Source organism: Pseudophryne corroboree, chromosome 4, assembly GCF_028390025.1.
Source record: "Pseudophryne corroboree isolate aPseCor3 chromosome 4, aPseCor3.hap2, whole genome shotgun sequence".
NCBI lineage: Eukaryota > Metazoa > Chordata > Amphibia > Anura > Myobatrachidae > Pseudophryne > Pseudophryne corroboree.
The window spans coordinates 769825463-769838295 of NC_086447.1; positions in this window are offsets into that span (position 1 = coordinate 769825463).

Genomic DNA, 12833 nt, shown 5'->3' on the forward strand with positions numbered 1-12833 from the left:
CTGTATTACATCTCTCCTCCATTGAACGCGCAGGGGTGTTAAGGGGAATTTGGGATCAGGTATTACTGGCGTGCACTGCACTTGGCCAGATATATATTTATAGAGACACCTTAGTGCTATTTACTGAGTCGCGCAAGTTGTATTTTGTATTGTCTGTCTGCATAATGAGTAAGACACCAGCAAAGACTAAAAAGCAGTTTTCCTACCATGTCTGTAACAGTGTATTACATGGATCTACACTCACTTCTCTTACTATTATTTTTATCATAACTGTTTATAATGATATTATCCCAAAGACTGCAAATTTGAATCATGGCTGTGGTCAGCCAAATACTGGCTTTGTTCACGGTTGTAAAGTAAGAGGTGTTATACAATTGGTCAGCACATGGTGATTATAAAACAGTATCTGTGGAGCACTGCAAGCATTGTGAGTTCAGGCTCACCTGCAGCAGCTTTGCTTAATTCACTTAGCCACACCACAATTGGATACGCCCGATCTCATCTGATCTTAGAAGCTAAGCAGTGTTGGGCCTGGTTAGCCACCTGGGAATACAAGGTGCTGTAGTTATTTTTAAATCTACAGCCACACCACACTGGATTCGGGACCCATTAACTAAATGGGTCCCGAATTGCGGTTAAGCAGCAGATTTCTCAGGTTTTTAAGCCTGTGAGTGGTCACATTTAGTTTCAGACTTTTAAGAATTATTATACCTCTGAATCAGGATATATCTGGATATATGTATATGGGTATATAATATATATGTGTATGTATGCATATATGAAATATATATATATTTTTAAGGTCTGAGTATGTGTGAATATACATTGCTGTATATGTGTGTGTGTGTGTGTGTGTGTGTGTATATATATATATAGATATATATATAGATATATATATAGATATATAGATATATATATATAGATATATATATATATAGATATATATAGATATATATATATATATAGATATAGATGTATAATATGCTGACATTAAAAATCTATTTTGCAATAAGCAAGACTACAGTGGCGCAGTTGTTCGGCACACAGTGCTTATTAAACAGTATCTGTTGAGCACTGCAAACATTGTGAGTTCAGGCCTCACCTTCCCAGATCCCCAGTGGCCTAATGGATAGGACACTGCCCTCCTAAACCAGGGATTGTGGGTTCAGGTACCATCTGGATTGCAAGTCACTACAACAACCATTTCATCACCAGAGTTGATGTTTAAACAGCAGCTTTTGCTTATTATTTTTACAGGGGGCTCTGTAGCCAAGTGGTTAGGCTTCCCGCCCACAGTGAACATTGTGATTGCATGGACACTGGTTCAGATCCTGGTTTAACAGGTGTAATAGATAGATATAATAAATAAAAAAACAAAAACCATGGTAGGACACCATTTTTAACGTTACTTCCTGGGTCTTTGCTGGAGGTTGCTGCCCTACAACACTCAGCCTCTGGGGGAGCGGGGGGGTTGTTAGGAATTTAATTTATTAATTGTTTTTGACAGCATGTCTCTACAGGAAGATTCACTATTGCTGGAAACCACATGCACTATAATGCAGGTTTATACACAGATTACTTCCGTGGTGTACTTACTGGTCGGGGTACATGATCACGAAGTCTAATGCATAATCAAACAAGCAGCTTCGCTGCAGAGTTGGTCACACAGTGTGTCGGACAAATTCGACTGCGCAGACAGACCCTTACCGGTCCCCTTTGGGGGGAATGCGGGCGCATGTACTGCCTGAGAGGAAAAAAACTGTTTCAGCTAGATTGTTGCGGTCGATTCGCCGCCAGCCCTCATAGCACCAGGCTAGTACGTCAGGTTCTCAGCGAAGGCTGAACAATTTCCAATGAGAGACAATTGCAATTATTGGGCGTTTAACTACCTATCGGAGTGTACCCTACACAGCAGTAGGGCTGTTGCTTCGCCCTGCTTTGGTAAGGGTTTGAGGTAACAAGGCTGTAGTGGCAGGGCGCTCCAGTTCAGGTTTGCCCTAAATAAAGACCACCTTACACTTCTTGCTGCCTACAGCTTCTGTGAAGTTGGCAGTTGGTTCTTGCGTCTCAGCTTCGCTAGTGGTGCACAACGTCCACTTTGGCTTCGTTCCAAACGAGAATAGATCGCAGACCGAGTGGGGGGGGGGAATCTGATTTCCTACCATTGTCTACGCGAATTCCTGAATGATTCCGTCTCAACGATTTCAATTCCTAGGTATGATTCTCGATACGGTAAATCAAAGAATTTACCTACCCGAACAGAAGTACAGGTCATTCGTCATCTGGTACAATTAGTGCTCAAGCCTCGCACAGTCTCGGTTCATTTGTACATTCGCCTATTAGACACAATGGTGGCGGCTTTTGAAGCGCTTCAGTTCGGAAGACTTCACTCACGTCCTTTTTAACTGGATGTGCTCGCAATGGTTGGCTGTGGCCTAACGAGTACAGTGTCTGCCTGCAATGCATGCCAAAAACAATGGTCGGGCTCACTTCTGCAGATTCACCGCAGGGTGAGGTGGTCTCCAAGGGCCAGGGTGTCTCTACTCTGGTGGCTCAAAGTACAGAATCTAACCGCAGGGAAACGGTTAGGCGCCTGGAATTGGATAATTCTCACGGCGGACGCGAGTCTGAGGTTGGAGAGCTGTAGTTCAAAATTTTCAGCTCCAGGGTCTCTGGGCGGATCACGAAAGATTGCTGTCTATAAATGTCCTGGAACTCCGGGCAATTTACAATGCGCTACGACAAGCAGTGCACATGCTGCAGGCTCAGGCTGTTCAGGTGCAGTCAGACAATGCGACAGTGGTCGCATACATCAACAAACAAGGAGGAACGAAAAGCCGCATGGCAATGCGGGAAGTAGCTCGAGTCCTCAATTGGGCCGAGGTGATTTTGTCTGCAGTATTCATTCCGGGAGTGGACAACTGGGAGGCGGATTATCTCAGCTGCCGGGATTTTTATCCAGGATGTGCATTAAATCCAGAAGTTTCACATGCTGGTCCAGATGTAGGGTTACCCGCAAGTGGACCTGATGGCATCTCGCCACAATTATCAAACGCCCCAGTAGGTGTCCAGAACGATAGATCCAAAGGCAGTGGATGCTCTCACCATCAAGTGGCCATACAGTCTCGTGTATCTGTTTCCACCGTTTTCCACTGCTCCCACTGTTGCTAAAACGGATCAAAAGAGAGTCCGTCACAGTCATACTAGTGGCGCCTCATTGGCCTCGGAGAGCTTGGTTTTCGGATCTCCGCGGTCTACTCGCGGACGTTCCCACTGCGTCCGGACCTGTTACAACAGGGTACGTTCTTTTTCTCCGATTTAGCGCGGCTGCGTTTGACGGAGTGGCTGTTGAGACAGCCCTCTTAAAAAGAGAGGGCATTCCAGAATAGGTTATACCAACCATGTTACGAGCTAGGAAGCCGGTTACGGCAGCTCATTATTACAGAATTTGGCGTGCCTATATAGGTTGGTGTGAAGTTCGGAAGTTTCCGACATCTTTCAAGTTACCCCTTCTCTTGTTATGTCTACAGATGGGGTTAGATGGAGGTCGGCGTTTATCCACACTAAAGGTGCAGATATCTGCGTTGTCAATTTATTTTCAAAGAAGATTGGCTCTATTGCCGTCGGTACACACCTTTTATGCAGGGTGTCCTCAAAGTACAGCCTCCATTTCACTCCACTTACTGCGCCATGGGACTTGAATCTGGGTTTAGATTTCTTAGTCTTTTTGTTTCGAACCCTTACAACAAGTGGATATTAAGTTTCTCACTTGGGAAACAATTTCTCTCCTAGCCTTAGCTTCGGCAGGGCGGGTTTCAGTTTTGGGTACCTTGTCATGCAAGCCACCGTATTTAGTGTTTCATAATGACAGAACGGAATTTTAGACGAATCCCGCTTTCCTGCCAAAAGTAGGGTCCTCTTTTCACATCAATCATCCAATAGTAGTTCCTGTGTTCAGGAGATTCTGGAATTTTGGTTGTGGTACGCGCATTACGAGTTTGTATTCCGAACGTCTACAGTTCCTAAGACGGATACGTTGTTGTTCTCTATGATGCGGCCAAGATGGGTTGGCCACCTTCTAAGCAGACCTTATCCAGATGGATAAAACGGACCATACGTCAGGCTTACCTTCATGTTAGATTACAGCCGCCTACATCAGTAACAGCTCATTCCACACGTTCTCCGGGAATGTCATGGGCAGCTGGTCGTGGAGTTCTACGACACAGCTTTGCAGTGCGGCTACATGGTCTTCAGTGCACATGTTTGTGCGCTTTTACAGGTTTGATATTTTTGCGGCATCAGCATCTAGCTTTTGGCCGTCTAGTGTTACAGGTGCCAAACAACAGCTCTCCCGCCCAGGGGGGAAACTTTGGTACGTCCCTAGAGTACTCCAGTGACCCCTAGTGGATGAAAAAGAAAATAGGATTTCGGTACTTACCAGGTAAATCCTTTTCTTTGAATCCATAGGGGGCACTGGACGCCCACCCAGAGCAGTTGTTTACCTGGTTGTGGTAAGTGCAGGGAATTTTATGGTAACACACTCTTACTGACTGTTTCAAATTAGAAATTCTATCGGGTTGGTGTCAACTGTTGTCAGTTTCGTTTTGTGTCAACTTTATTGTTTTCCGTTTTTTGGTTATATGTATTTCTCCATTGTCAATCTCTATAGCTCCAGTTCGGCTCAGTAAAAAACACTGAGGTACTCTGGGATATGGAGGGGAGGTATAGTCAAAGTTTAACTATTCAGTGCCTAGTTCCTGTGGAACCGTCCATATCCCTAGAGTACTCCAGTGCCCCCTATGGATTCAAAGAAAAGGATTTACCTGGTAAGTACCAAAATCCTATTTTTTGTGGGGGACATTTTCCTGAGGGGGCAAGGTGTGATTTCTGTCGAGACTGTCCCTACATTCTGTACAGTGAGGTCATGCCCCCTTCTTCGGTCGTGCATGCTAATGTGCTGCCCAGGTAGACTACACAAGCTTTTCAGCTCTCAAAGTAGATCGCTGATTCAAAAAGTTTGGCCACCCATGTCCTATTGGATTGGTAATGAGATCTAACAAGGCTGCCATTAAGGCACAGAATTGAGAAGCTTAATAGCCAATATGGTAATAAAATATACTGTATTACAGGAGTAGTGGGAAATGAGCCCAGTGTTGAAGTTCTTTAGTTTAAATTTCCTGGCTCCTCACGCCTCATCTATACCCCAGTGTCCCCCCATGGAATCAAAGGGGTTTTTGAATGAGCCAAAAAACTATTTCTCTAACGTCCTTGAGGATGCTGGGACTCCGTAAGGACCATGGGGAATAGACTGGCTCCGCAGGAGATAGGGCACTTTAAGAAAGCTTTGGATTCTGGGTGTGCACTGGCTCCTCCCTCTATGACCCTCCTCCAGACCTCAGTTTTACACTATGCCTAGAGCAAGATGGGTGCACTGCAGAGAGCTCTCCAGAGTTCTCTGCCTGAAAGCATTTTTGTTTGGATTTTTCTTTCTACTTTTTACTACTTTTTCACAGGGAGCACTGCTGGCAACAGGCTCCCTGCATCGAGGGACTGAGGAGAGAGGAGCAGACCTTCTTGTCAAAGATAGGCTCTGCTTCCTCGGCTACTGGACACCATTAGCTCCAGAGGGGGTGAACGCAGGTTCTTACTGGGCGTCCACCCCCGGAGCCACGCCGCTGTTCTCCTCACAGAGCCAGAAGTACAGAAGTCAGAAGACGTCTCAGGCGGCAGAAGCCTTCAGCTTCACTGAGGTAACGCACAGCATTGCAGCTGTGCGTCATTGCTCCCATACACCTCACACACTCCGGTCACTGTAAGGGTGCAGGGCGCAGGGGGGGCGCCCTGGGCAGCAATATAAACCTCTGCATGGCAAAAAGACTATATACATGTACAGGTGGACTCTGTACATGTATAAAAGAGCCGCCGCCATATTTTCCTAAGTTTGATTGGGACAGATGCCTGCCGCCGAGGGGGCGGGGCTTCTCCCTCAGCACTCACCAGCGCCATTTTCTCTCCACAGCACTGCTGAGAGGAAGCTCCCCGGACTCTCCCCTGCTTACACACTGTGAAAGGGTGCTTAAAAGAGGGGGGGGGGCACATAATTGGCGGTTTACATATTACACAGCGCTGCTGGGGAAAAACATTTTGTGTTGGTCTCCAGGGTTGTTGCGCTGGGGTGTGTGCTGGCATACTCGCTTGCTTACTGTGGAGGGGGAGTGTTTGAATATCAGGTCGCCGTCTGCAACGCCAACACCGGAATGGGTGGATATGCTGAATGTCTTGAATGCAAATGTCAATCTATTGCATAAAAGGTTAGACAAGGCAGAAGCTAGGGATCAGTCAGGTACCCAGTCCATGCCTGTCCCTGTGGCGCCAGGCCCGTCGGGGTCTCAGAAGCGCACCATGTCCCAGATCGATGACACAGATACCGACACAGATTCTGACTCTAGTGTCGACTATGAAGGTGCAAAATTACAGCCGAAGGTGGCAAAAGGTATTCGGTACATGATTATGGCCATTAAAGAGGTTTTGCATATTACTGAGGAACCCCCTGTCCCTGACACGAGGGTACACATGTATAAGGAGAAAAAGCCTGAAGTCACTTTTCCATCATTTGAGTTAAGTGAATTGTGCGAAAAGGCTTGGGACGCTCCAGATAGGAGACCACAAGTTCCCAAAAGTATTCTTATGGCGTATCCTTTTCCACAAACGTGATAGGATACGCTGGGAGACTTCACCAAAAGTGGGCAAGGCGCTGACACGCTTGTCCAAAAAGGTGGCACTGCCTTCTCAGGATACGGCTTCCCTCAAGGAACCGGCCGATCGCAGGCAGGAAATTACCTTGAAGCACACTTACTCACTCCGGTACTATTGCTAGACCGGCTATGGCGTCGGCCTGGGTTTGTAGTGCAGTTGTGGCATGGGCAGATTCCCTATCTACGGAGATTGACACCTTTAGATAGGGATGCCATTCAAATGACCATAGAGCATATCAGAGATGCTGCCTTGTATATGAGAGATGCTCAGAGAGACATTTGTTTATTAAGCTCCAGAATAAATGCTATGTCTCTTTCTGCTAGACGACTCCTGTGGACCCGGCAGTGGACGGGGGATGCCGATTCTAAGCGGCACATGGAGTCCTTGCCGTACAAGGGGGAGGAGTTGTTTGGAGACGGCCTCTCGGACCTTGTCGCTACGGCTGGTAAGTCGAATTTCTTACCTTATGTCCCCCCGCAGCATACTAAGAAGGCACCTCATTATCAAATGCAGTCCTTTCGTTCCAATAAAAACAAGAAGGTGCGGGGATTGTCCTTTGTTACCAGAGAAAAAGGCAGGGGAAAGAAGCTGCACACAGCTAGTTCCCAAGAGCAGAAGTCCTCCCCTGCGTCTGCAAAGTCCACCGCATGACGCTGGGGCTTCCCGGGGGGAGGCAGATCTGGTGGGGGCTCATCTTCGGTTTTTCAGCCACGTCTGGGTTCAATCGCAGGTGGATCCCTGGGCAATAGAGATTGTTGCTCAGGGATACAGGCTAGAATTCGAAGACTTGCCTCCTCGCCGGTTTTTCAAATCGGCCCTGCCGACTTCCCCGTCAGAGAGGGAGTCAGTGTTGACAGCAATCCAAAAATTGTATGTTCAACAGGTGATTGTCACAGTTCCTCATCTCCAGTAGGGAGAGGGATATTATTCAACCCTGTTTGTGGTCCCGAAACCTGACGGTTCGGTCAGGCCCATTTTAAACCTGAAATCTCTGAACTTGTACTTGAAAATGTTCAAGTTCAAAATGGAATCACTCCGGGTGGTCATCGCCAGCCTGGAGGGGGGGGGGTTGGATGGTGTCCCTGGACATAAAGGATGCATACCTTCATGTTCCGATATTCCCCCCGCATCAGGCGTTCCTGAGATTTGCAGTATAGGACTGTCACTACCAATTTCAGATGTTGCCGTTTGGGCTTTCCACGGCCCCGAGGATTTTCACCAAGGTAATGGCGGAAATGATGGTGCTCCTGCGCAGGCAGGGGGTCACAATTATCCCATACTTGGACGATCTCCTAATAAAGGCGAGATCTCGGGAGAAGTTGCTGGACAGCGTGTCTCTGTCCATGAAGACGTTGCAGCTACACGGCTGGATTCTCAATATACCGAAGTCCCAGCTAGTTCCTACAATGCGTCTGACCTTTCTGGGCCTGATCCTAGACACAGACCAGAAAAAGGTTTTTCTTCCGATCGAAAAGGTTCAGGAACTCATGACCATGGTCAGGAACCTATTGAACCCAAAGGTTTCAGTGCATCAGTGCACGCGGGTCCTGGGGAAAATGGTGGCTTCATACGAGGCCATCCCTTTCGGCAGATTCCATGCGAGGACTTTTCAATAGGACCTCTTGGACAAGTGGTCCGGGTCCCATTTACAAATGCATCAAAGGATCGCCCTGTCTCCCAGGACCAGGGTATCTCTCCTGTGGTGGCTGAACAGTGCTCACCTTCTAGAGGGTCGCAGGTTCGGCATTCAGGACTGGGTCCTGGTAACCACGGACGCAAGCCTCCGAGGCTGGGGAGCAGTGGCACTGGGAAGAAATTTCCAAGGTCTCTGGTCAAGCCTGGAGACTTGTCTCCACATCAACGTCCTGGAGTTGAGGGCCATATACAACGCCCTGCGTCAAGCGGAGAACTTACTTCGGAGAAGACCGGTTCTGATTCAGTCAGACAATGTCACGGCAGTGGCTCATATAAACCGCCAAGGCGGAACAAGGAGCAGAGTGGCCATGGCAGAAGCGACCAGGATTCTACGCTGGGCGGAAGGCCATGTAAGCGCGCTGTCAGCAGTGTTCATCCCGGGGGTGGACAACTGAGAGGCGGACTTCCTCAGCAGGCACGACCTGCATCCGGGGGAATGGGGACTTCATCAAGAAGTCTTTGCACAGATCGCGGATCGGTGGGGCCTGCCTCAAATAGACATGATGGCGTCCCGTCTCAACAAAAAGCTAAAGCGGTATTGCGCCAGGTCAAGGGACACTCAGGCGGTAGCAGTAGACGCTTGGTGACACCTTGGGTGTTCAGATCGGTCTATGTGATTCCTCCTCTTCCTCTCATACCCAAGGTGTTGAGAATTGTAAGAATAAGCAGGGTCAGAACAATCCTCATTGTTCCAGATTGGCCACGGAGGACTTGGTATCCGGAACTACAAGAGTTGCTCACAGAAGATCCGTGGCCTCTTCCTCTAAGGCAGGACCTGCTGCAGCAGGGGCCCTGTCTGTTCCAAGACTTACTGCAGCTGCGTTTGACGGCATGGCGGTTGAACGCCGGATCCTAGCGGAAAAAGGAATTCCGTAGGAAGTCATTCCTACCCTGATCAAGGCTAGGAAAGACATGACGTTGAAACATTATCACCGTATATGGCGAAAAATGTTTCTTGGTGTGAGGCCAGAGCTGCTCCTACGGAGGAGTTCCATTTGGGCCGTCTACTTCACTTCCTTCAAACAGGAGTGACCTTGGGCCTAAAATTAGGGTCCATAAAGGTCCAGATTTCGGCCTTATCCATTTTCTTTCAAAGAGAATTAGCCTCTCTTCCTGAGGTACAGACTTTTGTGAAGGGGGTGCTGCATATTCAGCCTCCCTTTGTGCCTCCGGTAGCGCCTTGGGATCTTACCGTGGTGTTACGTTTCCTCAAGTCACCTTGGTTTGAACCACTTAAAACTGTGGAGTTGAAATACCTCACGTGGAGAGTGGTCATGTTGTTGGCGTTAGCTTCGGCGAGACGTGTTTCAGAATTGGCGGCTTTATCGCATAAAAGCCCATACTTGGTTTTTCACGTGGATAGGGCAGAGTTGAGGACTCGATCTCACTTTCTGCCAAAAGTGGTCTCCTCTTTTCATGTGAACCAACCTATTGTCGTGCCTGTGGCTACAAGGGACTTGGAGGATTCTGAGTCCCTGGATGTAGTCAGGGCTTTGAAGATTTATGTGACCAGAACGGCTCGGATCAGAAAGACTGAAGCTTTGTTTGTTCTGTATGCGGCCAATAAGGTTGGCGCCCCTGCTTCAAAGCAGACTATTGCTCGCTGGATCTGTAACACGATTCAGCAGGCGCATTCTACGGCAGGATTGCCGTTACCGAAATTGGTTAAGGCCCACTCCACTAGGAAAGTGGGCTCTTCTTGGGCGGCTGCCCGAGGGGTCTCGGCATTAGTTGTGCCGAGCAGCTACTTGGTCAGGGACAAACACCTTTGCAAAGTTCTAGAAGTTTGATACCCTGGCTGAGGAGAACCTCCTGTTTGCTCAATCGGTGCTGCAGAGTCATCCGCGCACTCCCGCCCTTTTGGGAGCTTTGGTATAATCCCCATGGTCCTTACGGAGTCCCAGCATCCTCAAGGACGTTAGAGAAAATAAGATTTTACTTACCGGTAAATCTATTTCTCGTAGTCCGTAGAGGATGCTGGGCGCCCGTCCCAAGTGCGGACTTCTTCTGTAAGACTTGTATATAGTTGTTGCTTACATAAGGGTTATGTTATAGTTATAGTTTTCGGTGATACCGTGGTTATGTTGTTGTTCATACCTAACTGAGGTCTGGAGGAGGGTCATAGAGGGAGGAGCCAGTGCACACCCAGAATCCAAAGCTTTCTTAGTGCCCTATCTCCTGCGGAGCCCGTCTATTCCCCATGGTCCTTACGGAGTCCCAGCATCCTCTACGGACTACGAGAAATAGATTTACCGGTAAGTAAAATCTTATTTTTCTTAATTTTAAAATTCTGCTTAGCCTGCAATTCTGTCTCCACAACCTCTAAGAACTTCTAATTGGCAATCGCACATAGGCCAAGTCTGTCACTTTTTCAGACACAAGTGCCGATGCAGTTGATTTGCATGGCTTTCCTTTATTCAATGTTTGATTTTGATGCATACAGAGTGTTTTCACTCTGTATGCATTAGGGAAAGACTTAAAGATTACTGTAGAGGTGCACTCAAGTTCAGTTTGTCAGAATAATTATATTGGGATATTTTCACCTATAGCGATGCAATTCCCCAAAAATATGGTAGTGTGTATGCTGGTATTTGGTTGTCTCCAAGATTTAAACTCTATTTTGTGAGATGCAGTTTTACAGGAGATAGAAACTAGTACAGACAAAGTCTTATGGCAAGTACACCTCCTAGGTGTAGGTACTACTAGCAATCTGCAGGATGTTGTACTAATGATTTTTGCCGACACAATACTGGAATGCCAGGCCACAGTGTAGATCAGTGGTCTCCAACCTTAATTGGGGTGTGAGCTACTTTTGGAAAATAAAACCTGAAGGAGCTACCCCCCTCTCCCCAATGCGCGTGTGTTCCTGTGAAAGTGATTGTGGCCTCACAACTACAAGTAATGACACCCCCCACGTAGTGCCAGATACACAAATAATGTCCCTCAGCAGTGCCAGATAAACAAATGCCCCCCGCAGTGCCGGTAAGTGAGCCAATCAAAACTCTTGGTCCAGCAGCCAATCAGGTGCTGCCACTGCCAGTCCACGAGCTCTGGCTGATGGCCGGCACAATATTAAAAACTAAGGGAGGAAGAGTGTGAGTGACTGCCCAAGACCGTGCGCTCTGTGAGCTACCGCAAATACTACGGCAAGCTACCGGTATCTCGCAAGCTATGGGTTGGAGATCACTGGTATAGATCATCCAACAGCATCACTTGCATACCTCAAGAAAGCCAGTAACACTGTCAGTATAGAGAAGTCCAATTATGAGACCAATGCAATAGGTAGAAATTGCCCATATGTAATAATGGCCTTATAGGAGTCCCCTGGCTCATACCATGTCTGGCTGGTGGTGTGTGCTAACAGAATGATGGCCAGTGTCTGGAATCGAGGCAAGTTCATCAACACACGACAGCTTTGGTGACTGAGTCCTTCAAAAGTGGTCCAAGTTAGCATGGTATGGTATCTACACAACGTGTTTGAGAACCAGTGATCCTTTTTCACATGTAGGTCTGGGGTTTTCTATGTAAGTACATGTATATCATTTTATGCTTTTGACCTTTTAAATTCCGTTACTGACACTGCATAGTAAGCTTTTTATATGTGTAATGTTCAACCCCCTAAAGTCTAAACTTAGGTCTAATGATATGCAATAATTGGGACTTAAGGGTATTCTAGAACATCTAATTACCACCAAATTGGTAAAATTGATTTATCGATCAGAGAAAATCACTGTACACCTCCACATACTTATACAGGTTGAGTATCCCATATTCAAATATTCCAAAATTCTGACTTTTTTGAGTGAGATAGTGAAACCTTTGTTTTCTGATGGCTCATTGTACACAAACTCTGTTTAATAATACACAGTTATTACAAATATTGTATTATATGACCTTCAGGCTGTGTGTGTATAAGGTATATATGAAACAAATGAATTGTGTGAATGTACACACACTTTGTTTAATGCACAAAGTTATTCAAAATATTGGCTAAAATGACCTTCAGGCTGTGTATAAGGTGTATATGAAACATAAATGCATTCTGTGCTTAGACTTAGGTCCCATCCCCATGTTATCTCATTATGGTATGCAATTATTCCAAAATACAGAAAAATCCGATATCCAAAATACTTCTGGTCCCAAGCATTTTGGATATGGGATACTCAACCTGTATTTATATTGCATTATCAAATAATTGGTGTTTCTCTGGTCTTGCGGTAGTGTCTGCTGCAGCTTCTCAGTTAACTGTGCTGTACAGCGTTATTCCTACATGGTTTTTATGGAGAGGCACTCGATATCCCAACACTGCATACTGGTGTCGGGATACAGACAACTTTCCTCCCTCTTGGGGTGTCCACGACACCCTTGGAGGGAGAATAAAT